General features: G+C 42.7%; 1 pseudogene; it reads right to left on the reverse strand.

Moving 5' to 3' along the window:
• Positions 1–19,874: 19,874 nt before the first annotated feature.
• Positions 19,875–21,243, reverse strand: LOC143579164 (nuatigenin 3-beta-glucosyltransferase-like; annotated as a pseudogene).
• Between the last annotated feature and the right edge of the window lie 6,507 nt (positions 21,244–27,750).

The raw sequence follows: 27,750 nt of genomic DNA on the forward strand, positions 1-27,750 counted from the left end.
TTGCCACCATTTGTCCTATACTTGAAACATATGCTTAAAGAGCACTGTGGCTATATTCTTCCAACTATTAACTTGTTTTTCATTAAACTTCTTCAGCAATTCAATCTTTTCTGGTATCTAAGACCTGGTAACATTCCATCAAGTTGGATCTTGCTGGTTGGTGGCTGACATGCTTTTTTTTAGGTAACAATAATCAGTTTTATATTACAATTGAAAGTTAAAGTCATATAATGGATGGAGACGGAAAACAAACCTTTTCCGTTGATTGCAACGACCGACATCTATGCCTCTTTCTTCTATCACGTTGTCATCGTCTTCATCGTATGAAATGGTATATGGTCAATTTCACAGCATGTAGCTTGTAAATGTTTATTGATTGCATATTTGCAAATGGTTATGTTTAATTAACCAAACAGGCATTAGCGCCTACACGAACACTCGTTTAAGATTTAATCGTCCCCAAAAGTTGTCTTCTTTCCTAAAAAAGAAAACCATTTGCTTGCAAGAATATACTTTGCGTAATGACTTGGTTAAATTAAAAAGGGAATATTACCTGTAATGGGTGTTACCAAGCTAGGTCTACATCCTCTGGCATCACCACGTCCACCACAACCACCATCTCTGCCACCAAACCTACATAACATCTCATCCGATGAGAAAAAAGCTCGAAATCAAAAAATAAGGAACCAAAATTGTAAGCCATAGAATTACCAACGACGCCACAATGACAATTCGTTTATGTCTGGTAACCGAATCGGCAATTTGATTATTAAACCTGCAACTTTGGTTTTGTGAGTCTGAATTGAAAAATTGAAGCTCTCAGATTTGGTGCAATCGGTGAGAAATGGGAACTCAGGAGTGTAAGAACCGCGCCTTCATTTGTGTATGTATATATTAGAATAGTGTTTGGGGGAGGAGTGTTGGACGTGAGCGGGAGTTGAAGTAAGCTAATTGCTCCTAACCTCCCCTTTTTCATGACTTATAACGGCTGAGATTGCTTCTCAGCCTCATCTAAAGGTTGAGATTCAAACAAAATATGGTTATTTGTATTGGGAACAATCTACGTCTATCTATATTCTAATAAAGTAAAATAATTGTGGATATTTGTCATCTTTTGATTAGTTCTTACAATTTTTTTCCCTCCAAAACTAAGATATTAATTAACCATAATATATGTAATAAATTAATAATTATTTACTTTCCTTTTACACTCTGTTTATATTATATCTATATATTTTTATAAAAATAAATATTAACATATAATTTTACTATATATTCCAGAATACTTGGTGAAATCTAAAAATCAACAACATACCATATTTGCCAAAGATTTAAAATAATATAATTTCAAATGTTATCATTAACATATTGTATTATGTATATTATAGAAGATTGTAAAGAAATAAACTGGAATATGCTTTCATTTTACAAAGTAATTTTTTTAATAATTAAATTATAAATATATGCTTAAAAGTCGATCTATTTTTTTTTAAAATCAATCCATTTATCTATTATTATTATTATGTAAATTGCCATATAAATTTATAAATTATAAATATATGTTTTAAATCTATCCATTTATTTTATTAAGTTAATTTAGTAAGCTATATATATGTTAAAATGTAAGGATAGTATATACCAATCACTTTCAAACATAACAAAGTTTATCATATTTTTCTTAGTTTTTTTTATCAAGGTTTGATTCGGGTTTTTTGTGAAACTTAAATTTGATTTTATGTGTCAAAATTTGGTAAATAGATTGTTTGGTACAAGTTAACTACATTTATGACAAAATTTGTTACGGGTCAAAAATGGGGCATCTGAGTATTTTTAAAAGTTTGAGAATGCATATAGATTTATCGTCAAATTTATTACAGGTTCAAAGTACTGACCTGAAAATGTCAAACGGATGAAAGTTATAAGTTCAAAGTTCAAACATGATTTGGGTTTCAAATTTATTTCCAAGGAAACTTTTAGAAATAATCAAAAGGTTCGGGATTTGGCAAATTGTCTATTTTTCCTTCGACTATTAAAATTCAAGAAAAGATTGCGGACACTTTTGACATGCCACCTCCAGACTTATCAATGTTTCAAACTTTTATCAAATTTGAAATATTTGTGTCAGCATTAACTTTTCCTTCAATGGTGATCAAAACGTTGTATGGTAAGTATGTCATGCAAAACTATGCTCAAATGAAGCAAAATATTTACAAAATTGAATGGGTTAACATGTTATTTTTTATGTTGTCATTATGACAAAGTCGAGAAGCCTCCTGAAACTTATCAAAATCCTTTTCATGGTGTAGACCAGAAAAACATAGTTCTTGAAGAACATCCGTCGTTACAATTTAATGTTCTCATTTCTTTCGATGGTTGTAAGTTGATAAATATATCAATAAAGGTGACGCTCCTTCTATATTTAGGTTGAGTGTTTAAAAATACTACCGTAAAGAAGTCTTATTTCTGAAATTGGTTCATAACCAAAATTCTTTCAATTACAAATATATGACACTGTTAATGAAATTTCAATACAAAGAGCTTTATCAGGTACGTTTTGCATGTGCATCTATCATTTTATGTACACATAGATACAAGCATAGATATAATACATTTTTTCATATGCGTTATGTAATATTTGCTTCATTTGTAATTTTATAATTCGGATTATCCCGTGTGTGACACGGACTCTAAAACTAGTATTTTAATAAAGTAAAATAACTAGGGACACATGCCACTGATGCTAGATTGTCGCTATATAGTAAAAAACAAGTAAATCAGTGTTCCAAATCACCTAAGCAAACTAGGGTAAGTAGGGTGTCAAACCATAAGGAGTATGTGGTTAGTGAGCAGTGAAACTGATTCCTAACATTATGAAGTAATTCAATTAACAGTGCTGATCACACTAGCAAAAGATTTGGGTTTTATAATAAACAAGCAAATACTCAAAGATTCAATCAATAAAACAAGCAAATCACACCCGGGAATTCAAGTAAGCAAACTAACAGTAATCTCATGCAACTTAACAGATTAACTATCTTGTGTCAACTACAGACTGACTAACCGGTTAAACCTTAGGCATCCACGATCGCTAACACACGGCACTGGTTATCAAACGGTCCTTGCCAGTGTGACTCAACTAAGGGCAAACGTATTCTTCCTCGCAAATAACTAGTCAATACTAGGGATGAGCGTTTTCGGTACGTGTACCGATTTGGTATCGTCGGTACCGAATCGGTACCAAGTTTTGAGTTTTCGGTATCGGTACGGTACCGGTACCAACTATTTCCAAAATTCGGGATCGGGATTTTCGGGATCGGTACCGGTACCATCCCGATCTCATCCCTAGTCAATACAATCCTACGAGTAATTATTATAGCAACCGACAAACTAATCGTTCTGATATAAAGAAACCTAAGCCGACTGAATGCACGGACATATTAAACGTCAATACTCATAGGTTAACATCAAGACAATTACAATTAGTTGTTCTAGTACATGAGAAATAAACTGAAAGATTACAAACTATACATCCCGGGCATGATTCAAAGGATCTAGCCGCATCTCGGCATCTCTCGGGCTTCGATATAGATGATATGGAGCATGTATAAGACCTTGAGATGAATGGGAATGATGGTTCTCCTCCTTGCTGCTCTAGAAACTCCTTAGAAACTGAATGGAGGTGTTTAAGGTCGTCAAAACATAATATAAAATCAAACCCTAACTTTCCCGACTGTGGGAACCATCGCGTAGCGCGATGGTCTCCTATCTAGTCCATCACATAGCGCGATGGACCAAAGGTCAACGTCAATTAAAATAATAAAGGGCATCGCATAACGCGATGCCCTGCCTTCCACACCCATCACGTAGCGCGATGGGTGGCTTCACTCAGCAGATCCGTTTTGTGTCTCAATTCGCGGGCCGGACATCCTGGGTCTTCATCCCGTGCTAGTACAGGTCCAAATTAAGCGCGTTAAGTACTTGTGACCTGAAACGCAATAAGCACGTATGAAGTACCAAAGTTCCTAATCTAAACGAATAAAACAACTAAGTTAACGAACTAAAATATTTACAAATAAACCGAACATCAACCACTTGTAGATTCATTCTTCATCAACATTTTCGCTCAAACTATTTTCCTATTTTTAATGAAAACGTATTATGTCACTGCAATCAAATCATATCAATCCATGATTTAATTAAATAACTAATTACCTAAATTATAGTGATTAAAATTATGGGGGTATTTATATTAGCATAATAAAATATTTATATCTTTAATGAAATCTTCTCTACCTTTTTTTTATTAAGTCAATTTATAAACACTTTTCAGTGTAAGATATGAAAGTGGCAAAAATTAATGAACGATATTTGTATGTCTAAGAATATAAAAACAAGAAAAATTATGAATGAATAACAATTTTATTCTCATGTATTCATTCAACCTCCGTGGATCCATGGAGAGATCATCCATCTCTTTCAAATATGTAATACAAAAGCGTGCTTTAGTCATCCTAATTTTATATAAGATGCTCTATTTTTATGTCATTTATATGAAACATCTTATAATCTTTAGTTAGAATTCGCTATTCCATTAAAAAAATATAATTGCAACTCATAAAATCACTAGGTACATCTTTTTCGTGATTATGAAGTAATTGCGTGAGAATGCACCACGTATTCGTATGAATATTTCATTAGAAAATATAATTTGAACTTATTAAAATATTTAATTTGATAAAATATATGATTTTTTAATTTAGTTTTTTAATTTCTATAGTTTAATTGTATTTCTTTTAAGCTTCTCGTGTATTACACGGGTTTTAAAGCTAATAATATATATAATAACCAGTCGTGCGTCATTCGCATAAACTATGATGGCATTCCGAGTAAATGAATAAAAGGAAAATAATAATTTTATTAATTTCATGTTCTAAATATTAATCAAATTAAATTTGATGATATCGATTAATGATCGATGGAATCAATCAAGAACTATATGGAAAACACCAATTTAAGGGCATACATATACATCTTGAATCGATGAAAACAAGATATTTTGAACAAGATAGACGAATACAAAATGTAAATGACTCAGGCCTTGTATTCCATGTCGTACATTCCACCACTAAGTGTGTGTTACAGAACACAGTAGTTCAAAATTCATATCGATTTAAAAACACACTCAACCCTTTTATACCCGAAATTCAAAGAACACAAAGCATACACTCATTTTTGTGGGCTCTTGTATAAGGGAAAAGCTAAAATATAAAGAGACACAAAAATAAAGAGTGAGAAGGATTTGTGATAACATAAAAACCCTTAAAAAATCAAAAAATAATAATAAAAAAATCATAACTCAATATATAGATAGAAACCGAAAAAAATTTAAAAAACTAAAAAGTTTCCCCTGTCACCACCCTTCAAAAACAAAATGCCAAAACGACGCAATGCCGAAAAAAAGACACAATGACGAAAATGAACAAAAGACATAATTATAACTAAAAAAAGACACAATAATCGTAAAATATAACACAATGCCGAACAAAATAAAACACAATGTTGAATAATATAACGCAATATAAAAAAAGACACAACACCAAGGAAAAAAGACATAATCAATTACGAAAATAAATACAAAACACAATGATAAACGAAAAGACGCAATGATCTTTTTACCTCAGCATTGTTTGTTTGTTTTTTTAAGAACGAGGAATACGATAGAAACATTTTTGTGTTTTTAATTTTTTTTTTTTTATTAAATTTTGAGTTATGATATATCTATTAATTTTTTTTATTTCTTTAAGGGTTTTTTTGGGTGATTACAAATCCTTCTTATTTTTGTCTCTATTTATAAAATAACTTGACCCCTTATATAAACCCATTGTTTGGGTTATTTTGGAGAAATCCTAAAAATGTTTATCTTTTGTGTTAAACAATATGAATGTTTTTAAAACTTGATTTTTGGATTTGCAACTCTGATCATAAGAGTGGTAGGGGTGGTCCGTTATCGAAGGGCCATCACACGAACACCGCCGCCGGTCCCCCCATCACGCGTGATGGGGGTCCGGCCGTGATGGCCATCACGTGGTGAATACCAAGAAATCCGACCGTTGGGTTGAGGAATTAATTTTTTTTTTAACAATATAAATTAACAACCATTTCAATCCAACTCAAAATCAAATCCAACTCAAAACAATCTCAATCTTCTACTACAAAATCAATCCAACTCAAAATCAATTTCAATCCTATTTCTTCACCACTTCAATTCAAAACAAAAAAAAATGGATTTTCCGAGCAACTCATTTCCGCTAGACACCGATAGCTCTTCGTCTTCGGACGATGACATTGTTGAATGGTTCCCGTTGTTATATAACGAACTTGAAGGCCCGAGCTGTCCAAAGAAAAAAATGGTGGATCGTGATCGTATACATGCCCACGAAGTGCTAATGAACGATTATTTTGTGGAGGAGCCGAAATACAATGACGAGACGTTCAGGGATCGGTTTCGTTTGCCGAAATCTTTATTTTTAAAGATTGTAGCGGACGTCAAAGCAAGCGAAGAATGGTTTCAAGAATCTTACGACGCGAGGGGCAAACGAAGTTTTACGGCGCTTCAAAAATGCACATCCGCTATTCGTCAATTAGCGACAGGTAACCCACCCGATCAATTCGATGAATACTTACAAATGTCTCAGAGAACTTCACGTGAATGTCTGCAATTCTTTTGTAACGCGATTATTAAATTGTATGGCAAAGAATTTCTACGAAAACCAACAAGACACAACATTACACGTCTTTACGTCGCACATGAGGCTAGATGGCATTTTCCAGGGATGCTCGGTACATCGACTGTACACATATCGAATGGAGGAATTGTTCACGGGAGTTTCGAGGGGCGTATGTTAGGGGTGATATCAAACGACCGACTATCGTACTTGAAGCGGTTGCGTCAAATGATTTATTGATTTGGCATTCTTATTTTGGTGTTCCTGGCTCAAACAACGACATCAGTGTTCTATACACATCACCGTTGTTTCAAAGAGTGACAGATGGTACCGCACCCTTCTGTTCGTATTTTGTCAACGGAAGATATTACAGACGTGGCTACTTTCTTGTCGATGGTATCTACCCGGCATGGTCTGTTTTTGTGAAAGCCTTTTCGTTTCCTATCGAGGTCAAGGAAAAGACGTTCAAGAAGTTGCAAGAATCGGCAAGAAAATATGTCGAGAGAGCTTTCGGTGTCTTAAAGGGTAGATGGTGCATACTTAGTCGACCGGTTCGTGCAATGAAAAAACCCATGATCTCTAGCATATTATATGCATGCATCATATTGCACAATATACTAATAAAAGAATATGGACATGCAATTTCTCCAGATTGGGTGCCGGATCCTCCTACTCAAGTTCCCGTTCCTAAGAACGTGCAATTAGACTTGCGGAACGAAGATATTCACCATCGGTTGAGATATGATCTAGTTGAACTTGTAGGTTCTTTGGGTTTGGAATTTCCGAATTCGGACGAGGAGTAGATTGTTTAATGTAACTTTTATTTTTTTAATTTACTATTGTTTTTAATTTTTAAGTTGTAAAAAAATATCAAAAAAAAAAATTTTTCCATCACACCACACCACCACCCCCACCAAAATTCCATCACTAGTGATGGAAAGTGGTGGGGTGAGATGTCACATTTGTATTGATGGGAGCAAGTGATGGTTTTTAAACCACCCCCACCCCCCTAAGAACTATGTATATAAGGTATTTATGTTTGATGTTTGCTATAATCATATGCTTTGGAAACCGTTTTAGTAACCGTTACGTTTTCGTCAAAGGTGTAGTGTGGAATAGTTTATTGTCCTTTGCTACTTGAATCTCGATGTTTTTGCGACTTGGCCTCTTGGTCTGGATTATTGTCTTCTGAATCTAGATGATTATTTTTAATATAAAATTTTCTTCTTGTGCAAAAAATGACATCATGCATGTCTACAATGGCAAGATTTCGTACCTTCTTTTTTTGTCAAACCTGTTTTATTTCTTGGGTTTTGGTAATGGCTAATTCATAGGTTAGAAGCTCAATAGCCTCTAAAATAACCTGTTTTTTGATAACAAGGTTAATAATTTCAAAACTTGGGTTCCAAACGTTTGTCCCCACTACCACCCCAGCCCCTAAAAGTTTCGCCAATTTCTTCTTGTAAAATTGCTCTGCCTGCAACGGCCATATCACCGGCCATCACGGCCTCAAAGATAGAGTTCTAGCAACAATGAGTCATAAACCAACCGACTGACGAGTGCTGCAGAATCTTCACCTGCGAGGCCCACCCTATAATAACCCAAGTACCAAACTCTTGTTTTTGGTCTTGATCCTATCCTCAAACCCATTTGGCAGACCATCGATCCCTAGTTCCTTCCTTCCTCACCATTAAAACAAATGGTTGCTTCGATTCTTTAGGCGTCAATGCGATTTCATTGATCTTAGCTTTTGTGAATCTAAACATACTTGTACAAAACCGATTTTGTCTAGATATTAATCATAATTAAATAAACTATATATGTTTTCATTCTTGCAACAATCTACCTAATGACAGTATCAATTTCGGCCAGTTTCTAGGCTAATTCTTTGTTAGAAAGCTAATTGTATTTCTAAAGAGGGCTTTCATCATTGTCTTCATGGTTATCAATTAAGAGAAATGATAATGTATATATTTGTACATTATGAAACCGAATATTAAATACTAATATATATATGTGAAGAGGTAGGTCCCAGCAGAGGTGGTTAGGACCCGCAAGACTCCCTTAAAAGGAGACGTCTGCGCAGTTGAACACGCAAGACTCCTTAAACGGACGTCTGCGCAGTTGAACCCGCAGACTTCACCATAGGGACGTCTGCGCCGCGACCTACCAAACCCGCAGGACCCACCACGCTCAGAGTTGTGACGACCTCACATGCGGTACGCAAGCTGGTCCCGCAGGAAATGCCTCCCTATGGTTTCCAAGTATCCGCCTGTTCCCGCAGGTACGGATACCCGCCATTAGGGACTGGCCACCCGCGCAGCATGGCTACACGCATAAGGCTCAGACTCATAATAATTCAGTAGTCACCTGAAGAAGGAATGAGCAAAGCCGGGAACATTCCCGCATAAAGGCGGGAGGGGGAAAACTCCCGCCTAAATGAGCCAGTCCGTATAATAATGGAGGATCTTTTGTGTGATACCTGACGAGGTATGGACAAAAGATCTGACCAACGATACGACAGCTCACTGACAGCAGCATGGCAGACAACACGCCACAGCACTGTGACCAATAGCCGCCGCCTGCTCACCAACTCCTGCCATACCACGTGCCTAGCCTGTAGTTGGTGGAAAAGGAAAAGTGAACAGCACGCCTGGTCACTGTCAGCCGCTGCCTATCCACCAATTACCAGCAGAGCACGTGCGTAGGCCACAGTTGGCAGAGTAGTAGGCCGGCTAAACCTCCTTGGAAACCCACCTTCGGCTATAAAAGACATCAAATGGTAATATCATTTAATCATCTAATATCTTGTATAATTTACCTGATAACTGCTCTAGTATTAATAATATACTTTTATATTCAAAGAGTAATATAGACTGATTCTCACGCCGGAGGGTGGTCACAAGGAGGAACCCCCCCCTTTCTTAGTGACGAGCTCACGGTGTCTGTTTTGCAGGTTATCGGAAGAACCATCTTGCCGGAATTAACCCCTCGTGGGAAACGTCTATCTAACCCTCAGGTTACTCGTAATCTGTCGGGGTTCGACTGGTGTTTTTTCATTGGCGCCATCCGTGCATAAAGCTAGAACTTTATTTTTCTCCAGTTTTTTCAAAATTTCTGGAAAGATGGTTAAGGATACTCCGGTCCCAAAACCGAGTAACCAAGAGACTCCGGTAATTATGACCCCAGCTATAAGGGGGAATACCGAGTACACAAACTTTACGAACACTACCCCAGCTACCCAAGCCGGGGCAAGTGAAGTAAATAATCAGACACTGGGATTCACCGATACCCGGTTAGAAAATCAACAGACGAGGCTCCCCTGCCAAACACTCGATGAGGTTAAAGCGTGGGCCGAAACACGTCAAAAAGAGTTCCAAGCTGAGTTGGATGAACGTTTACGTTCACTCCAACAAGTGGAAGAATTCGAATACGACGATGATTCGGAGGAATCCGAGGAAGACGCGAACCCTCGTCATAGGGCGAAAGGGAAGCGTAAAGAAACGGATTCCCAACCGAGAAGGCGTTTTGGAGAAGCATTCAGTCCAATAAACGTGGGCAACAGCCCACGGGACTTCTCCAAAACATTCACGCCAACTGCGGCAAGGGCGGGAACGTCCAAATTCGCAAGGGACATTGCGGAAGCAATCGCCCCAAGAAGTGCCAAACAAATGTCCAACATAGGCACATACGATGGTATTTCTGACCCTGACGATCACTTGAACAGATTCATCGCGGGGGCGACCGTCAGTAACTGGACGGAACCCACGTGGTGTTATATGTTCCAAATGACGCTGGTCGGGGCAGCTAGAGCGTGGTTCGACCGTCTGCCGGTCCACCACATCTACGATTGGGCAGACTTCCAACAGAAGTTCGGCCAACACTTTAGTCAGCAAAGAAAGTACACTGAGGAGCAGTGGACAATCCTCAAGTGCGTCCGAGAGGAGGAAGAATCTTTGCCTGACTTCATCACTCGCTTCAACTCGAAGAAGCTAAGCCTGGGCAACGTTAGCGAAGATCTCGTTCGCGCCGCTTTCATCCAGGGCGCAAACGACCCGGAACTCATCCGCACCCTGACGGGCAAAGATGGCATGCCATCCACATGGGATGCCATCATGACCGCAGCTAAACGCTTTGCGGAAACCGAAAGGCAACTGGGTAGAGATCTTCCACAGAGCACGAACCTCTACACCCAGAAGACAAGGGAAAACAACGTCCTTACCGCCCGATTAAACAAAAAGCGGAAGCTGGGCATTTGGCAGTCAAGGGTAAACTTTGACACCCCGTCCGGTTTCCAACATCGGTTGGGCGGAAGAGATAACGTGAAACCGGAGAAGAACTCCAGGTGGACGCCACTCACAAAGAGTGTGTCCGAGATATTCGCCACGGAGGAGTTCCCGTGGCCAAAGGCTCCGTTTATCCGGCATCGCCACAACGCTGATCGGAGAAAGTATTGTGATTTTCACAAAACCAAAGGCCACAACACTGAAGAATGCTTAGACGTAAAGGACTTGGTCGAAGCATTTGTCAAGGATGGGACACTCGCGCACCTTGTGGCGAAGTGAGCGTCGAGCAGGCTTGTGCGTGAACCCCGGCTGGGGAAACGCACGAATAAAAATCGCAGCTTCAACGGAGACTACATACTGCGTAAACAACGAGATCCCGAACAAGATACATGTCGGCTCGATGGTGCTCCCATCCAAGCCACGCCTAATGGGAGCTCAATTACACAGTTTGTATGTAGATCAATTCCAAATTTGTAAAGAAAAGGCCTAGAGCCACTTCTAATGGAAACGATTCTCCTTCAAATTGAAGCTGATGATTTTACATTTATATTTTATGAACTTTGCACATGGAGATGCCGGTATCCGCCGCATCAAGTGAAGAATCGTTGCGCAGGGAAGGCGGCAAAACCCGCACAAACCCAAAAGCATCAAACCTTCACGCAGGTCAGTTAAAGGGGAAAGGTTCAGCCATCCCACTATGTGAAAGTGCCGGTATATCCGCATGAATCCTGGTAGAGGAAGCTGAACACTAACCTATTAACAACCACGCGTTGAACGGTCGATTCGAACACTAATGCCGGTAGTCATCGCATCAAGAAGAGTCACTGCGTGGGGAAGGCGGCAAAACCCGCACAAACCCAAAAGCATCAAACCTTCACGCAGGTCAGTTAAAGGGGAAAGGTTCAGCCATCCCACTATGTGAAAGTGCCGGTATATCCGCATGAATCCTGGTAGAGGAAGCTGAACACTAACCTATTAACAACCACGCGTTGAACGGTCGATTCGAACACTAATGCCGGTATTCACCGCATCAAGTGAAGAATCGTTGCGTGGGGAAGGCGGCAAAAACCGCATAAACCCAGAAAATGACAAGACCTTCATGCAGGACAGTTAAAGGGGAAGAGTTCAGCCATCCCACTATGTGAAAGTGCCGGTATACCCGCATGAATCCTGGTAGCGGAAACTGAACACTAACTCATTAACAACCGCGCGTCGAACGGTTAAATGTCATTCTGAAAGGATAAGGAAAAACCTACGCGCAGGTCAGACATAGGTAAAGTTTAGCCATCCTACCAAGTGCAAGTGCCGGTCCTATCCGCACACTCACAAAGGGGGAAGCAAAACTTCAACCTACTGTCAACCACATTCAAGGTTAACTTATTCTAAACACTTGGGAAATCGCTAATTTAAACTAACTATGCAAGTCATATAAGGTTTATAAAGCAATAAACCCAAAGGAAATAACAGTCTTATCCACAAAAAGATTTGTATTTCACAAAAGATATATTACAAGAATGGCCGGGTAACTACCCGCCTACAAAACAAAATCTAGTCTATCCTAGCAGCGGGAAGGGATCTTCAGAATCAAGCTTCAGGACCACTTCCACTTGGACCTGCCCCATCAGTAGAGCGCGGCGGTTCAAGGAAAGCCTTGAGGATAGCAAGTCCATCATCAGCAGCAGCGACTTCCTTCACCTTCTCCACCACCGGATGCGGGAAGGCGGCATATTGGTTCACCGCTTGGTCATATGCAGCTTCGGTGTCCACATCGAACAAAGGGAAGTTGGAAGGCGGGAAGCCTTTCTCAACGAACCCTAGACCAAGCAGGAAACCGGCCTTTTCCCCATCCTCATGAGAAGCGTTGAGGGCTGCGCTCATGGCATCATCGTAAGTAGTCTCTGAGAAGACCCGATGCACAACCTACAAAGAAAATACAAGTGTCAAACACCTTTTCTATGTACAAAGGAAAGCGTGAAGACGTAAAGCTAAACATACCTGAGACAACGCTTCTCGAAGAAGCCATTCCTTGGCAACCAGAGCTTCTTGGAGGGCGGCTTGAGCTTGGGTGCAGGCGCGTTCGGCTTCGCTTTTGTTATGGTTGGCAAGTAGCACTTCCTTTGCGGCAGCCTCTTCGACGCCCTTAAGCTTCCGCTCGGTATGGTCAAGCACGCCCCTCTGGTCCAAGATCTCCTGGAGCTTCTTGGCATCTTCCATCGCCAAGGAATCATGAGCACGTTGGAGAGCCTCTAATTTGGCCTTGAGCTCCTCATTCTCCACGCGTAAAGGCTCAGCAACGGCTTCAGCCTTGGTGGCCCTCTCGGTTGCGTTCCTCGCAGTCTCCTTAGCCAGCCGAAGCTGTTCGTTAACAGCTTGGGCAGCCTTGGAGCGGGCCTCGAGTCGCGCTTGAACCTCAACCTCGAGGGCCTTGAAGGCCTTCTCCTTCTCCGCAGCAGCTGCGGCCAACTGTTGGTTCTCCTCCCGAAGAGCCCGCGCTTGAGATACTTCCTTGGCGCGAGCTGCTTTCAACTTGTCGTTTTCACGACAAAGCAGCTCGACGCGCGGCTGCATCCGGGCCTGGAGAACCCGAAGCTCATTGGTTAGCCTACCCTCCTGGTAGCTAGCCATGGCTTCCCCCAACGCACCATGGGGAGCAGCGTGGCGAGCCCATTCCACGCACTCCACAGGGGTACGAAGGGTTGTTCCTCGGCGGATGTTCCATCGCGGAACATACACTTCATTGGAATCCGACACTGCAAAAGAAACAAAGCAGTTAGGAAAAAGATGAGATATATAAGAAAGGCCAAAAGAACCCTACGCACCTGTAGGGTCGATCACAGGCCGATAGCCACCAAACCCATCGCCTGAACCTAAGGGAAATCCATCCAAAAGGTCGGGCAGATGGGAAGGTGACAAAGATTGGCGAGAAGCCCCGCGCGTACCTGATGGGCCGGCCGTCGTTGCCGGTGGCGGAGGCATAGTAGCGGCCGCCGTGGTCGCCGCCGTGGTCGCCGCCGCGGAATCCGCAGCAATTGTAACCGCCGGCTCGGTGAAAGATGCTGTAAAAATCGCACTCACCGCCGGCGGTGACGTCATCTCAGCTGAAACAGTCGGCTCAAAGGAGTGAGCAACTGATCCAGCGGAAGCAGGCGCAGGCGCCTGGGTCGTCGCCTCAGGTAGGCTGACCGAGCCTACCGTCATCGGCGGAGGGGTACTCCTCTGCGCTCCACCCTGGAATGCGTCAACATCCACGCCTGCACAAGAAGATAAGTGTTTCAATAAATTTATAAAGTGATAAATCTACAAAGATAAGAAGGATGTCTGTACTTACGGGTTTTCTTGAGCCTGAACGTACGGACGGGCGGGGACGAACCCGATGGAGCCGGTCTCTTGATGCCGGTCACCGTCGTCGTCATTGGTTCTCCGGAGGTAACAGTCGTAGCCTCCGGAGCAGTGGTCTTCTCACCACCGGGGTTCCCCGCCACCTCTTCATTATCTGACTCAGTGTCAGATAGGACCACTGGATCGGCTGTGGAGGCAGCCTTCTCCTTCCCTTTTCCGCCGGCAGCCTTCTTCTTCCGCACCAACGGAGGACCATCTGCGGATTCCTCAGAAGAAGACGGGATGTCAGGAATTCCAGCAGCAGGTACAGCATTGAGGGGGGGGGGAGGATAGAATAACGCCTTACCTGGCCGCCGGTGGCTCAGGATCTCGTGGCCCAGCGGATAGACCTCCACAAACCGATCCGCCGTTTGTTTCAGGATGGGCAACTCGTTCTCGTCTAGAGCACGAGTACCCACCCGCACGGGACCGTCAGCTTCCCGCGGGTACAGGAGCGACTCCAAATCGTTCCCCTCTGAAAGAAAAGAAACAGTTAGAAGACAAACTCATATCAGCAAGAAAGACAAGACATACCATAAGGAATAGAGTTCAAACCGTATTCGAGAAGGATGGGAAACCGAGACGCCTCCTTCCATACCCGGCTCATCCCCAGCATCACCATCCCGGACTCCGGAAACCGGTAAACCGGAGATTGGACCCGAGATATCTTCGCGAACCATTCCGCCTCCTGGTAGTTGGAAGCGTGAAGGCTCGGAAGCGCTTGCCCCTTCTTAAACTTCATGGCAATGGGGATGGCGCGGGCAGAAATGTAGAAGAACTCCTGCTTCCACGATCGGAGACTGCGCTCGGTCGCGCAAATCTTCAAACCCTTGATCCGGGTTGTCAGGGTGTACCACCCCTGGATGCACCTCCAAGTATAGAAGGTCATCAGGCGGTCCACACAGGGCTCAATGCCCAGAATTCGGCACACCCACTCGAAGTGCCGAATCTTGGCAATCGCCATCGGATGCACCTCGGTCAGGTGCACACCGTGCCTCTCCAGGACACGGTACACAAACTTTGTCAATGGGAACCTAAGGTTCCCATAAACAAAGAATGCAGCATATACCCCGATCTTGCCGCTGGGGGCATCGTACACAGTCTGCTGGGGTTCAGGAAACTCAGGCTCAAGAGACTCAAGCATGAATTTCCTGACGACGTACTGGTACAGATCGACAGGTAGAGCACACTGGCACTCGCCAGCAGTACTCCTATCGTCGGCTACAGCTTCAGCATCATGGGAAGACATACTGCAGAGGAAGAAGAAACGATTTCGGAGGAATGCTCAACTAAATAAGGGAGTATTCACCAGAAATCGCCTTAAAGATGAAGAGAAGAAGTGAAGGTGTGAATTACAAAGGACCCTCTTCCCCTTTATATAGTGATCGCAATTAATGCGGAGGAGAGAGAAATTGAAGGTGCAATGAAACCGTGACATGTGGCACCAGGCAAGCTGGCAACAGCTGTTGAAAGGACGAGTGCCATTAATTCTGCGGCCACGCGCCCGAAAAATCGCGCCCACGCGCCGTAAAAAGCGTCTGGAATGACCATATAATGTCACGTCGCCATAACTTCCAGCACGTCCTGACACAGTCAGAAGAAACCGTCGCACGACGACTGTTCTTATCCTTTCACCAACTCTTCAAATTTCAAATATTCAAAAAGATTCGAAAAGTAAGCGGGAAAAACCCCTTACCCTGGCTATCCAGTTGTCCGTAAGACGGCTGCGGGTACAGTGTTAAGGCAAAACCCTTCACATACCTAGCACCCGCAGGGAACAGAGGCCAAGAATACCCAACTATGAAGTCGGGTGCGGGTACAGTGTTAAGGCAAAACCCTTCACATACCTAGCACCCGCAGGGCACGGAAACCGGAAAAACCCAACTACGAAGTCGGGTGCGGGTACAGTGTTAAGGCAAAACCCTTCACATACCTAGCACCCACAGGGCACGGAAACCGGAAAAACCCAATTATGAAGCCGGGTGCGGGTACAGTGTTAAGGCAAAACCCTTCACATACCTAGCACCCGCAGGGAACGGAAACCGGAAAAACCCAATTATGAAGCCGGGTGCGGGTACAGTGTTAAGGCAAAACCCTTCACATACCTAGCACCCGCAGGGCACGGAAACCGAAAAAACCCAACTACGAAGTCGGGTGCGGGTACAGTGTTAAGGCAAAACCCTTCACATACCTAGCACCCACAGGGCACGGAAACCGGAAAAACCCAATTATGAAGCCGGGTGCGGGTACAGTGTTAAGGCAAAACCCTTCACATACCTAGCACCCGCAGGGAACGGAAACCGGAAAAACCCAATTATGAAGCCGGGTGCGGGTACAGTGTTAAGGCAAAACCCTTCACATACCTAGCACCCGCAGGGAACGGAAACCGGAAAAACCCGACTATAAAGCCGGGTGCGGGTACAGTGTTAAGGCAAAACCCTTCACATACCTAGCACCCACAGGGAAGTGAAGCCGAGAATATCTTGGCATTCCACCCAACTACAAAACGGGCAGAGGTACAGTGCTAAGGCAAAACCCTTCACATACCTAACACCCGTAAAAAGTCATACCTCGGCATCCAATTGTAAGTCGGGAGCGGGTACAGTGTTAAGGCAAAACCCTTCACATACCTAGCGCCCGCAGGGGATTAAACGCCAGGAACACCTCGGCAACCATAAGTCAGGCGCGGGTACAGTGTCAAGGCAAAACCCTTCACGCACCTAGCCCTGCAGGGATTTAACGCCAGGGATACCTTGGGAGTAAAGTAACTAATAAGACGAAGTGCGGGTACAGCGTCAAGGCAAAACCCTTCGCATACCGAGCACTCCATGGGAATTGAAACCAAGAAGGATCTTCTGGGCCATGCTTGCAGAAACGGGATTAACACCCCCGCATAGCGGGAACGTCAAGAACTAGATTGTTTGAAACTTCAGGATGGAATTGGTGGTTATAACATGATTGATCACTATGTTCAAAACCACCAAGACCTCATGGAGAATCTACACAAAAGGTTCTAAACGCTCCTGACTTGCGGGGAGGTTACAGACCTATCCGCATCATCCCAGAGATCAAGCAGAACATTGGGAAATTCTGCGTGACATTGGGAAACCCGTGGGTAAAACTTCCCGCGGAAAACCCATAAAACTAAAGCCTTTTCAAAAACCCCTTGCTTAAGTCCAAAAGTTCACCTCACTTTATTAAACATTCATGAGAAGAACATTGGACTGGGGGGACTTGAAGAGGTAGGTCCCAGCAGAGGTGGTTAGGACCCGCAAGACTCCCTTAAAAGGAGACGTCTGCGCAGTTGAACACGCAAGACTCCTTAAACGGACGTCTGCGCAGTTGAACCCGCAGACTTCACCATAGGGACGTCTGCGCCGCGACCTACCAAACCCGCAGGACCCACCACGCTCAGAGTTGTGACGACCTCACATGCGGTACGCAAGCTGGTCCCGCAGGAAATGCCTCCCTATGGTTTCCAAGTATCCGCCTGTTCCCGCAGGTACGGATACCCGCCATTAGGGACTGGCCACCCGCGCAGCATGGCTACACGCATAAGGCTCAGACTCATAATAATTCAGTAGTCACCTGAAGAAGGAATGAGCAAAGCCGGGAACATTCCCGCATAAAGGCGGGAGGGGGAAAACTCCCGCCTAAATGAGCCAGTCCGTATAATAATGGAGGATCTTTTGTGTGATACCTGACGAGGTATGGACAAAAGATCTGACCAACGATACGACAGCTCACTGACAGCAGCATGGCAGACAACACGCCACAGCACTGTGACCAATAGCCGCCGCCTGCTCACCAACTCCTGCCATACCATGTGCCTAGCCTGTAGTTGGTGGAAAAGGAAAAGTGAACAGCACGCCTGGTCACTGTCAGCCGCTGCCTATCCACCAATTACCAGCAGAGCACGTGCGTAGGCCACAGTTGGCAGAGTAGTAGGCCGGCTAAACCTCCTTGGAAACCCACCTTCGGCTATAAAAGACATCAAATGGTAATATCATTTCATCATCTAATATCTTGTATAATTTACCTGATAACTGCTCTAGTATTAATAATATACTTTTATATTCAAAGAGTAATATAGACTGATTCTCACGCCGGAGGGTGGTCACAAGGAGGAACCCCCCCCCTTTCTTAGTGACGAGCTCACGGTGTCTGTTTTGCAGGTTATCGGAAGAACCATCTTGCCGGAATTAACCCCTCGTGGGAAACGTCTATCTAACCCTCAGGTTACTCGTAATCTGTCGGGGTTCGACTGGTGTTTCTTCAATATGCGTACATACAAAATTAACCGAAAGGCCAAACTAAGATTTTTTTAAGCTGAGATGCAAGATGAAAATTGCTTTTTTACTATTTTTATTCTTGTTTTTTTTTGTTTTATAATTTTTGATTTTTTTAAAAAGTTTTTTGAGTGGTCTAATACGGTTATTAAAAATTTTTCAATTTCTAAATGATTCTCACAGGATCTCAATCATATATATATGTTAACCATGAACCCTCCCGCCTAATCGCACAGATGAACTTCTCTTCATCGCTCGTTCATGTGAAAATTGCAATAGATATTTCATAATTAGGGTTTTGCTAGACATAGGGGTTGAATCTCAAACGAGGACTTTTCCAAATCCATACCAAGCATGTGAGTTCATTGCGGATTTGTCCAACTCCAAACCAACCTAGACACTTTAGATCTGCACCACCAATGATGTCCTCCTCCAATCTTTGTACCACTAGGAGGTGTTCTGATGAAGGAGAGAGCAGCGTTGCAAGAGACTATGTCGCTAGAACTTGCAGCTCATTTAAGTCATGGGTGTGTTACTGGCCATGGTGGCCCGATGGTGGTGTTTGTAAGAGACTCGAGTTGTAGACTAGGTTTGCTTAATTAGTTTGAAGTCTAATATTTAGTTTTGTATCCAGTATTTAATAATAAGTGTGGTAATTACCCTTTTTCCCTCACATACATAACACATGTCAAGACTTAACATAGAAAATGGATAGTTGTTAGTCAAAAGGACTAAAAACAAGACATTTTTCCATATAAAAAAAGCTGGGCGAAAGTAAATTTTTAAAAGATCTGATTCATAAATTAGCTTAGTTTAAAAAACCAAATTTGTAATTATGTCTGCATTTTTATACATGAAAATGTAAATTTTTGCTCAAATGCATATCTAACAAAAAGAAAAATAATCAATAAAGATAATTATTATTATTTGTTTTTCACAATCAATAAAGATTATATTATTATTATTGTTATTATTTAATAAGAAAAGAGAAGGGTTAGGCCATTAGGAAACCCACCAAGTTGACTAATAGAGATTCGTTGAGTGGCTAATTTTACAAGAAACGATAAGAAGAAAAAGATAGAAACACTCTGTGAAATGATTTTATGATAATTTTATTTCTCAAAAGAAAAGTAGTACACACATTAACCAAAGCAGTTCTTAAGTTAACAAAACTGAATCACGATTTAGCATTTAATTTAACTGTTTTTGAGATCATCAATTAAAGCGTTCAAACAGTTAAAAGAAGAGCCGCCTTCCTCAACAACTTTCTTGGCTTTAAAGGCTAATATAGAGTTTTGCTTGATGTTTTCAGCTATAATGGATCTGCCAGTTAAAAGCTCAATAGCCTCTAAAATTCTATCCTTTCCAATAATTGGGCTGGTAATATTGGGACTCGGGTTCCACACGTCCGCGCCAACTCCAACCCCTATTCCTAAAAGTTCCACCAACTTCTCGTCGAAACACTGCTCTGCATACAATGGCCATGTTAACAAAGGCACACCGGCCGTCACAGCCTCAAGCATCGAGTTCCAACCACAATGGGTGTTGCAGAATCTCCACCTGCGGGGCCCACCCTTTTATAATCAAGCCCTTGTTTTCGGTCCTGATACTCTCCTCAAATCCTTCCGTCAGCGCATTGATCCCTAAGTTGCCATCCTTCCTCGCCACCCAAAGGAATGGTTGCTTCAATTCTTCAAGCGCCAACGCGATCTGAGCTTCCGGGAATCTCGCCATACTTCCAAAACAAATGTATTTCACTGATTTCGGTTTTTGATCATCAAGCCAAGTCAGGCAACTATTTTTCTCCGATGCACCCTCATTGTTAACAAATTGGAAAAGAGGACCTATATGCCAGGTTTTCGTACCTTTAATCTTCTTAAAGTGATCTGCATAAGCTGGTTCAATCTCATAGAAAGTGTTGTGCACTAATCCGTAACTTCGTTTCTCTGATTGTCGAACCTTTTCCATCATATCACCCATAAGGGTTTTGGTCCAGAACATGTGTGAGAGTTGAGATCTCTTCATTGTGATGCTATCCGGGAGACCAGGTACTATAAAACTCACAAATTTCGATTTTACATCAGCGTACGGAGCATGAAGTTTCAAGCTATGGGAAATTGAGTGATAAATGAAGTTGTTAGAGTAAAACAAGAGTCTTGGAATATTGAGTTCTTCAGCCAAGTCAACCGTCCATGTCAAGAACATGTCGGAGAAGATGCAGTCGGGAGCCAAATCACGAATTGATTGTTCCATTGGTGTCACCAGCAGATGCATGGCACGGTAAAACGCGGTTTCCATTTCTTTAGTAGTGCAAGCGCTCAAGTTTTCTGTTCCCGCGGGCAGTCCGGTTTCTGATGCTGGGAAGTTGACGGTGCGGACAGTGATAGGGTAACCAGCGTTGATGTCACGGTCAATGGAGGTTTGAAATGCGAGGGCGTTGTGTACGGTGGTGATGATGGTGGAGCGAACTCCGCGGGCCGCGAACAGCCTAGCGGCTTGGACTAGAGGTATCATGTGGCCTGGTGACGGCAAAGGGATGAAGACGACGTGAAGGTCGGTAAGCATGACGTACGGATGTATATTTATAAAAAGGAATACGGGTTTGGCAATTGGGAGGGAGTGGGCGGCATACAGTTGTTCTATAGTTGATTATGTATAGTCATTATATAATTTATATACTTACATTTTCGGGAGATTGTGTGCAATAAGGGTTGTACTTTGCGCCGGTGATGTTTGTAGTTGGCTTGTGACAATACCAGATTCATTCTAGAAACAGTGGCATCGTTGGTACGCTATAACTTAATGATCGTCTAAGTTTGTGCGGTATGGGTTGTAGCTTGCGCTTTTGATGTATGCGCATTGCCTATTTCATTTTGGTTATCTTCTTTATTGTCAGGGGCTTTTGCTACGTGTAAGCCTTTGCTTATTTGGTGTTTTGACAACTTTATCATTGTTTTGGCGCTTGCCTAACCCTTTTATTGCGAAATCTGCAATATATTCAAATAATGTTGTGTTCATTTTATTGGCATGACAATTTATTTGCAACTACAATGACTCAATGAGAGCTTTCTAAAACTTTGTTGATGTTCATGCGATGATGCATAGCTGAGCATTGAGGGCTATGATGCTTGGCTGAGCCTTTTATTATGAAAATTGCAACTGGTTTTCACCCTAATTCGACGACTTTGACTTTTTAAATGTTTGAAAATCAAAGATACTTAGGCGATGATGATCCAAAAAGCATTTTTGTGTTCATCGTTTTGACGTGGCAATTTATTTGCAGCTACAACGAGTTAACGATTCTGAGCTTGTTAAAACTTTCTTTGACCAAAATCGCGTAGCTCGCCTGAAACTGCGACATCCGGTCCATGCAGATATGAAATGAAATTTGTCAACATGATGAGACCATTAAATCATGATTGACATTTTTTTTATTTCAATGGTTCTAAATTCTGTTAATGGGTCTTTTTATTGGTAAAAAATGGATCAAAAGGATGACCAAATATATGTTGCGGGCCATTTCGGGTCAGGTTATTAAACACAATTAGTGTTAACTTTCTGTGGTAGTGTTGGTCTTAATTGTGTTTTGTCAAGTTTGTTTCTTTATTTGATATTTTACATGTTCTTTCTAAATGTACAGGTTAAGTTATTTTTTGTTGTTTTATTGTATAATGTTAATTATGTGTGTAATTTTGTAACAGGCTTTGATCATTGTCAGCGTTGTGCTTTGTTGGTTGGTTCACTTGGTTGTTGTCCCTACTTTGTTGATTGTGCTTCAAGTTTGCTGGTCTCCATCAAAAAATGCAACAAACACCAGTTACACAACCACAACTCAATCTAAAGACTAGAATATATTGTTTCACTTGGACTACTATGCCATCTTAAGGTGATAAGCATAAATAAAACAAAAAAAATTGGTTCGACATACACAAGCGAAAGTAACATTCTATCACCTGAGATGATCAAGTGAAAGAATGGAGACAATGAAACACATGTATGCTTGCACTACCTTTGAACAAGCAGCCATGGTTTTTATAAAAAAAAACAAGGATGAAGTCACAAACTTAAACAAAGAATCTGAACTCACCAGATAGTTGCAAACAATTCAATTTCCACGTGTCTTTTCAAATTAATGCACACGGGCACACAACTTGCTTATAACATACACTAGATTCTTTGTTCCTTTTAACAAATTTGGATGTGTCCACTAAGGCTGAGGGGTGTGGGGCTTCAACGGGGGCGCTAGAGCCCCTCCGCTCGGGCCCCCAGGCGCTAACACCACACCACCGGGGCGCTAACGGGGGCGCTAACGAAAGCAAAAAGAGAGGCGTGAGCTAGTTAGCGGCTGAAGAGAGAGAGAATCTTGCATTGGGTTTAGAAAAGAGCCGTTGGGCTCTTAAATATTAAAAAAAAAATATTTTCCTATATAATTATACTCCATTTCACCCATTTTTATACCAAAACTTCAAATTGTGCAAGGAATGCCTAAAATTTTAGAAATCAAATCTACCTACTTAGATGAAAGCCAAAATGAAGCCAAATTTTGTATAGTGTAAAAGTAGATTTGCTACGACGCACCTATAGATGTTCGTAAACTGCAGTATATGATCAAATGATAAACTCTATCATAAGACTCATAAGCATTTTGGTAAAATTTCCATAACATCTACGGACCGGTTAGTTGGTTTTACTCTTTGTCTAACAACGATCCGCTTATGTTATAATAGTACAGGCGGTGGTAGCGATGCCGGTGGTGGTAGCGAATGGTGGTGGCCGGCAGTAGGTGTTTGTGGTTTTTATTATGTGTTTGATTTGATTTTTTATTTAATGCGAATTAGGTAAGGGTGTATATATATATGATGATGTGGTTGACCTATCTACTGTTGACAATAGAACAAACACTGAATTGATTCAGATTTGGGAAGTAGAAGAATGTTTAGTGTTTTGTGGTTAAAAGGAAAAACGAAGGATAATTGGAGAGTAAGTATTTCCTATAATAAATGTTTTAACAAATTGCATGGTTATTTTAAAACTACAATAATACATGTTCAACAACTATGATCAATTGAGCCTATGCAATAATATAGTCACAAACCTAGCACAACGTGTGGGTTCTCAAATCCTCAATCCTATGTTAACTATAGGAGGTTCCTGCTGTCCGCCGCAACGTGGCGGGTCTAAATACTAGTTTTGGTTTATTTATTAAAGAAAACATACGGCGGATGTTTGGAACTCAAGTATGGATATTACTAGCCTGTTTGTCGAAACTCGAAAAACAAGGTACTATAGAAGTAGGTAGCTGAAAACATGAGACAAAACTCAAAAGAGCTATAGTTGCGAAAGCTAGAAAAGTCGCTGACGTAGGTGGTTCTTCCGTCAACCATTTAACGGATTTGATACATGAACCCAAAGCCATTAAATTGGCCCTAAAGCCTTAATTCGGTTCATTTAAGGTTTAATTTCCAATGTTTAAGATTAAGTTTTCATGTGAAACAAGTATCAACTGTTTATTGGTTTGAAATCTAACATGAACAAATTTTGTTCACTGTATTCTCGTCTATTCCAACCATGCACTCCTTATTAGGGGTGTTATTCGGGTTAGTTTTTCGGGTTTCGGGTTTTTCGGGTTTCAATTTTTAAATCTACACCCGAAATCCAACCCAAATCTCTCACGGTTTCTTCTGGTACGGGTAATTCAGGTTCAGGTTTTTCCGGGTTGAGTTAATTGGGTTTCGAGTATCCTAAGAAAAAAACTATGTTGCAAAATATAAATGTAACATATTCTTCTTTATGAACCATGGTAACTACCCATCTTCAATCCAAACATTCATAGATAGTATAATCATGAATTAAAATTCAGAATATAAATTTGGTTATAGACATTATAGCAAACACATGATCTAGATATATAAGTAATCAGAGCACCTTCAACTTCAACGTGTATGAAGAGGTAGGTCCCAGCAGAGCCCAGTTGGACCCGCAAGACTCCACCTTAAACAGGGACGTCTGCGCAACGACCAACTGCTCCCGCAGGACCCACCATGCTCAGAGAAAAACCTTACGCGCAGTACGCCAGCTGTACCCGCAGGGGAAGCCTCCCAATGGTGAAGTACCTCGCCTGTTCCCGCAGTTGCGGATACAAGCCATCAGGGAAGGCTACCCGCAATAACAGCAAGGCTACACGCACAAGGCACTAGCTACTTCAGTAGTCACATGAAGGAATGAGCAATGCGGGAATACTCCCGCCTAAATGAGCCAGTCCATATGCTTCTGGAAGATCTTTTGTACTATACCTACTAAGGTATGGGCAGAACAGACGATCTGACCAGAACAGCCCATGAACCAATCACAGGGTGACAGCTCACCGACAACAGTACGAGGAGGAGCACCCTCTAGTACTGTTTGTCATTATTAGCCGCTGCCTACTCACCAACCCTTACTATGGGACGTGCGCAGCCTACAGTTGGTGGAACAGTGCATAGCCGGCAGTAAAGGAACAGTGTACAGCCGACCTTGTTACTGTCGGCCGTAGTCTATCCACCAACCAGCATGGCCTGTGCGTAGTCCACTGTTGGTAGAACAGGAATACTATTCAGCCAGCTGTACCTTCTAGGAAATCTACCTTCGGCTATAAATACTCCAACACCTTGGAATGGTAAGGACATCATCTGATATCTCATTATCTTATCTAGCAATCTCTTAATATACACTTATATTCAGAGCAATCTAGTCTGATTCTCACGCCGGAGGGTGGTCACAAGGAGGAACCCCCCCTTCTCAGTGACGAGCTTACGGTGTCTGTTTTGCAGGTCACCTGAAGAACAACCTTCTCTGCTGGACCTCATACTCGTGGGAAACATTACTTAACCCCCAGATTATCCGTAATCTGCCCCGGGTCACCTAGTGTTTCTTCATTGGCGGCATCCGTGCATAAAAGCTAGAACTAATTCTTAGTTTTTTCAAAATTTCTGAAGAAATGGTTAACGTTACTCCGGTCCCAAGGCCAGTAAGTGACCAAGAAACCCCGGTGACCACAACCCCAGCAACTGGGAACACCGGCGGTTATACAAATTTTACGAACACTACCCCGGTTACCCAAGCCGGGGCAAGTGCAGTAAACAATATTCCACTAGGGTTCACTGATGCCCAGTTGGAAAAACGAACGAGGGTCCCTCGCCAAACACTAGATCAAGTTAAGGCGTGGGCCGAAGCACGTCAGAAAGAGTTCCAAGCTGAGTTGGATGAACGCTTGCGTTCAGTTCAACAGGCTGACGAATTCGGCAGTACTCGCCAACATCTCAATATGAACAGTGAGTGCGAGTACTCAGACGATGAGCGGGAAGAATCAGATACCGACGCAAACCCTCTCCATAAGGCAAAAGGGAAGCGTAAGGAAACGGACTTCCAACCGAAAAGGAATTTTGGGGAAGCCTTTAAACCAACGAATGACCCGCGTGACTTCTCCAAAACCTTTAGACCAACTGCTACAAATGCAGGAAAGTCAAAGTTCGCAAGGGACATTGCGGAAGCAATCGCCCCGAGAAGTGCCAAACAAATGTCCAACATTGGCACTTATGATGGTCTATCCGACCCAGACGACCACTTGAACAGATTCATTGCGGGGGCAACCGTCAGTAACTGGACGGAACCCACGTGGTGTTATATGTTCCAGATGACTCTGGTTGGAGCGGCCAGGGCATGGTTCGACCGTTTACCGGTCCACCACATATATGATTGGACGGACTTTCAAAACAAGTTCAGCCAACACTTCAGCCAACAAAGGAAATATACTGAAGAACAGTGGACGATCCTCAACTGCGTCAGAGAGGAGGATGAATCTTTACTAGACTTCATCACTCGCTTCAACTCCAAAAAGCTAAGTCTGGGCAACATAAGTGAAGATCTTGTTCGCGCCGCTTTCATCCAGGGCGCCGAATATCCAGAGCTTATCCGCACATTGACGGGTAAAGACGGCATGCCATCCACATGGGATGCCATCATGACGGCGGCCAAGCGCTTTGCCGAGACGGAGAAGCAACTGGGAAGGGATCTTCCCCAGAGTACACACCTCTACACGCAAAGGACTAGAGAAAACAATGTTCGGATCGCCCGACAGAACAAAAAGAGGAAGCTAGGTATTTGGCAGTCAAGGGTAAACTTTGACACCTCATCCAGCTCTCACCCTCTTGTTGGCGGAAGAAATAACACACACCCTTCAAGCCAAAAACACCGGTGGACGCCACTCACCAAAAGCGTCACGGAGATATTTGCCACTGAAAAGCTACCATGGCCAAAAGCTCCAATGATCCGGCAGCAACCTAATGCGGATCAGAGCAAATCCTGTAACTTCCACGGGACAAAAGGTCATAGTACGGAAGAGTGTACATCCTTGAAGGATATTGTTGAAGCATTCGTCAAGGATGGAAGACTGGCACACCTGGTGGCATCAATCAAGAAGGGAGAAAGGAACGATAACCGGTACCGAGGCAACGGACGAAAGCCCGTTGACATCAGCATCAACATGGTTCATGGTAAGATCAGAGAAAGAAAAAGGCGAACGACAGAACCATGCGCGTGGAAGGAAGCTGAGGTGCGCTTCCCGCGAGTGCCAGGAGGACCCAGCAAAGAAGGCCCTATCGTCATCAAAAGCCAGCTGGGGCACTACATCACTTCTCGCACTCTTGCTGACAACGGCGCCTCGTCAACGGTGATGTACAGGCAGTTCTTCGACAAGCTAGATGACGAAGACAAGGAACGCCTGGAAACGATCTGCGCCTCGATGGAAGGGTTCGATGGCAGCACAAACACCCCCCTGGGTATCCTATCTTTCCCCGTCACTCTTACGGACGGGAATCACTCACGCACAGAAGACGTGGATTTTGTCGTAATGAGGAAGCCACACCACACATACGACATTCTCTTCGGAAGAGACGGGATGGCAAGATTCAACGCCGTGGTATCCTCAGTCCACGGCATGATGGGATGGCCAACAGCTGAGGGTGTAGCGATGATCACCGGCATTCCCCAGGTATGCATCGCATCTGTCTCATCTAAACCCAAACCAAAGATGGC

Source organism: Bidens hawaiensis, unplaced genomic scaffold (genome assembly GCF_021521415.1).
Source record: "Bidens hawaiensis isolate Kalapana, Puna unplaced genomic scaffold, B.hawaiensis_p1.1 tig00001461_1, whole genome shotgun sequence".
Lineage (NCBI taxonomy): Eukaryota > Viridiplantae > Streptophyta > Magnoliopsida > Asterales > Asteraceae > Bidens > Bidens hawaiensis.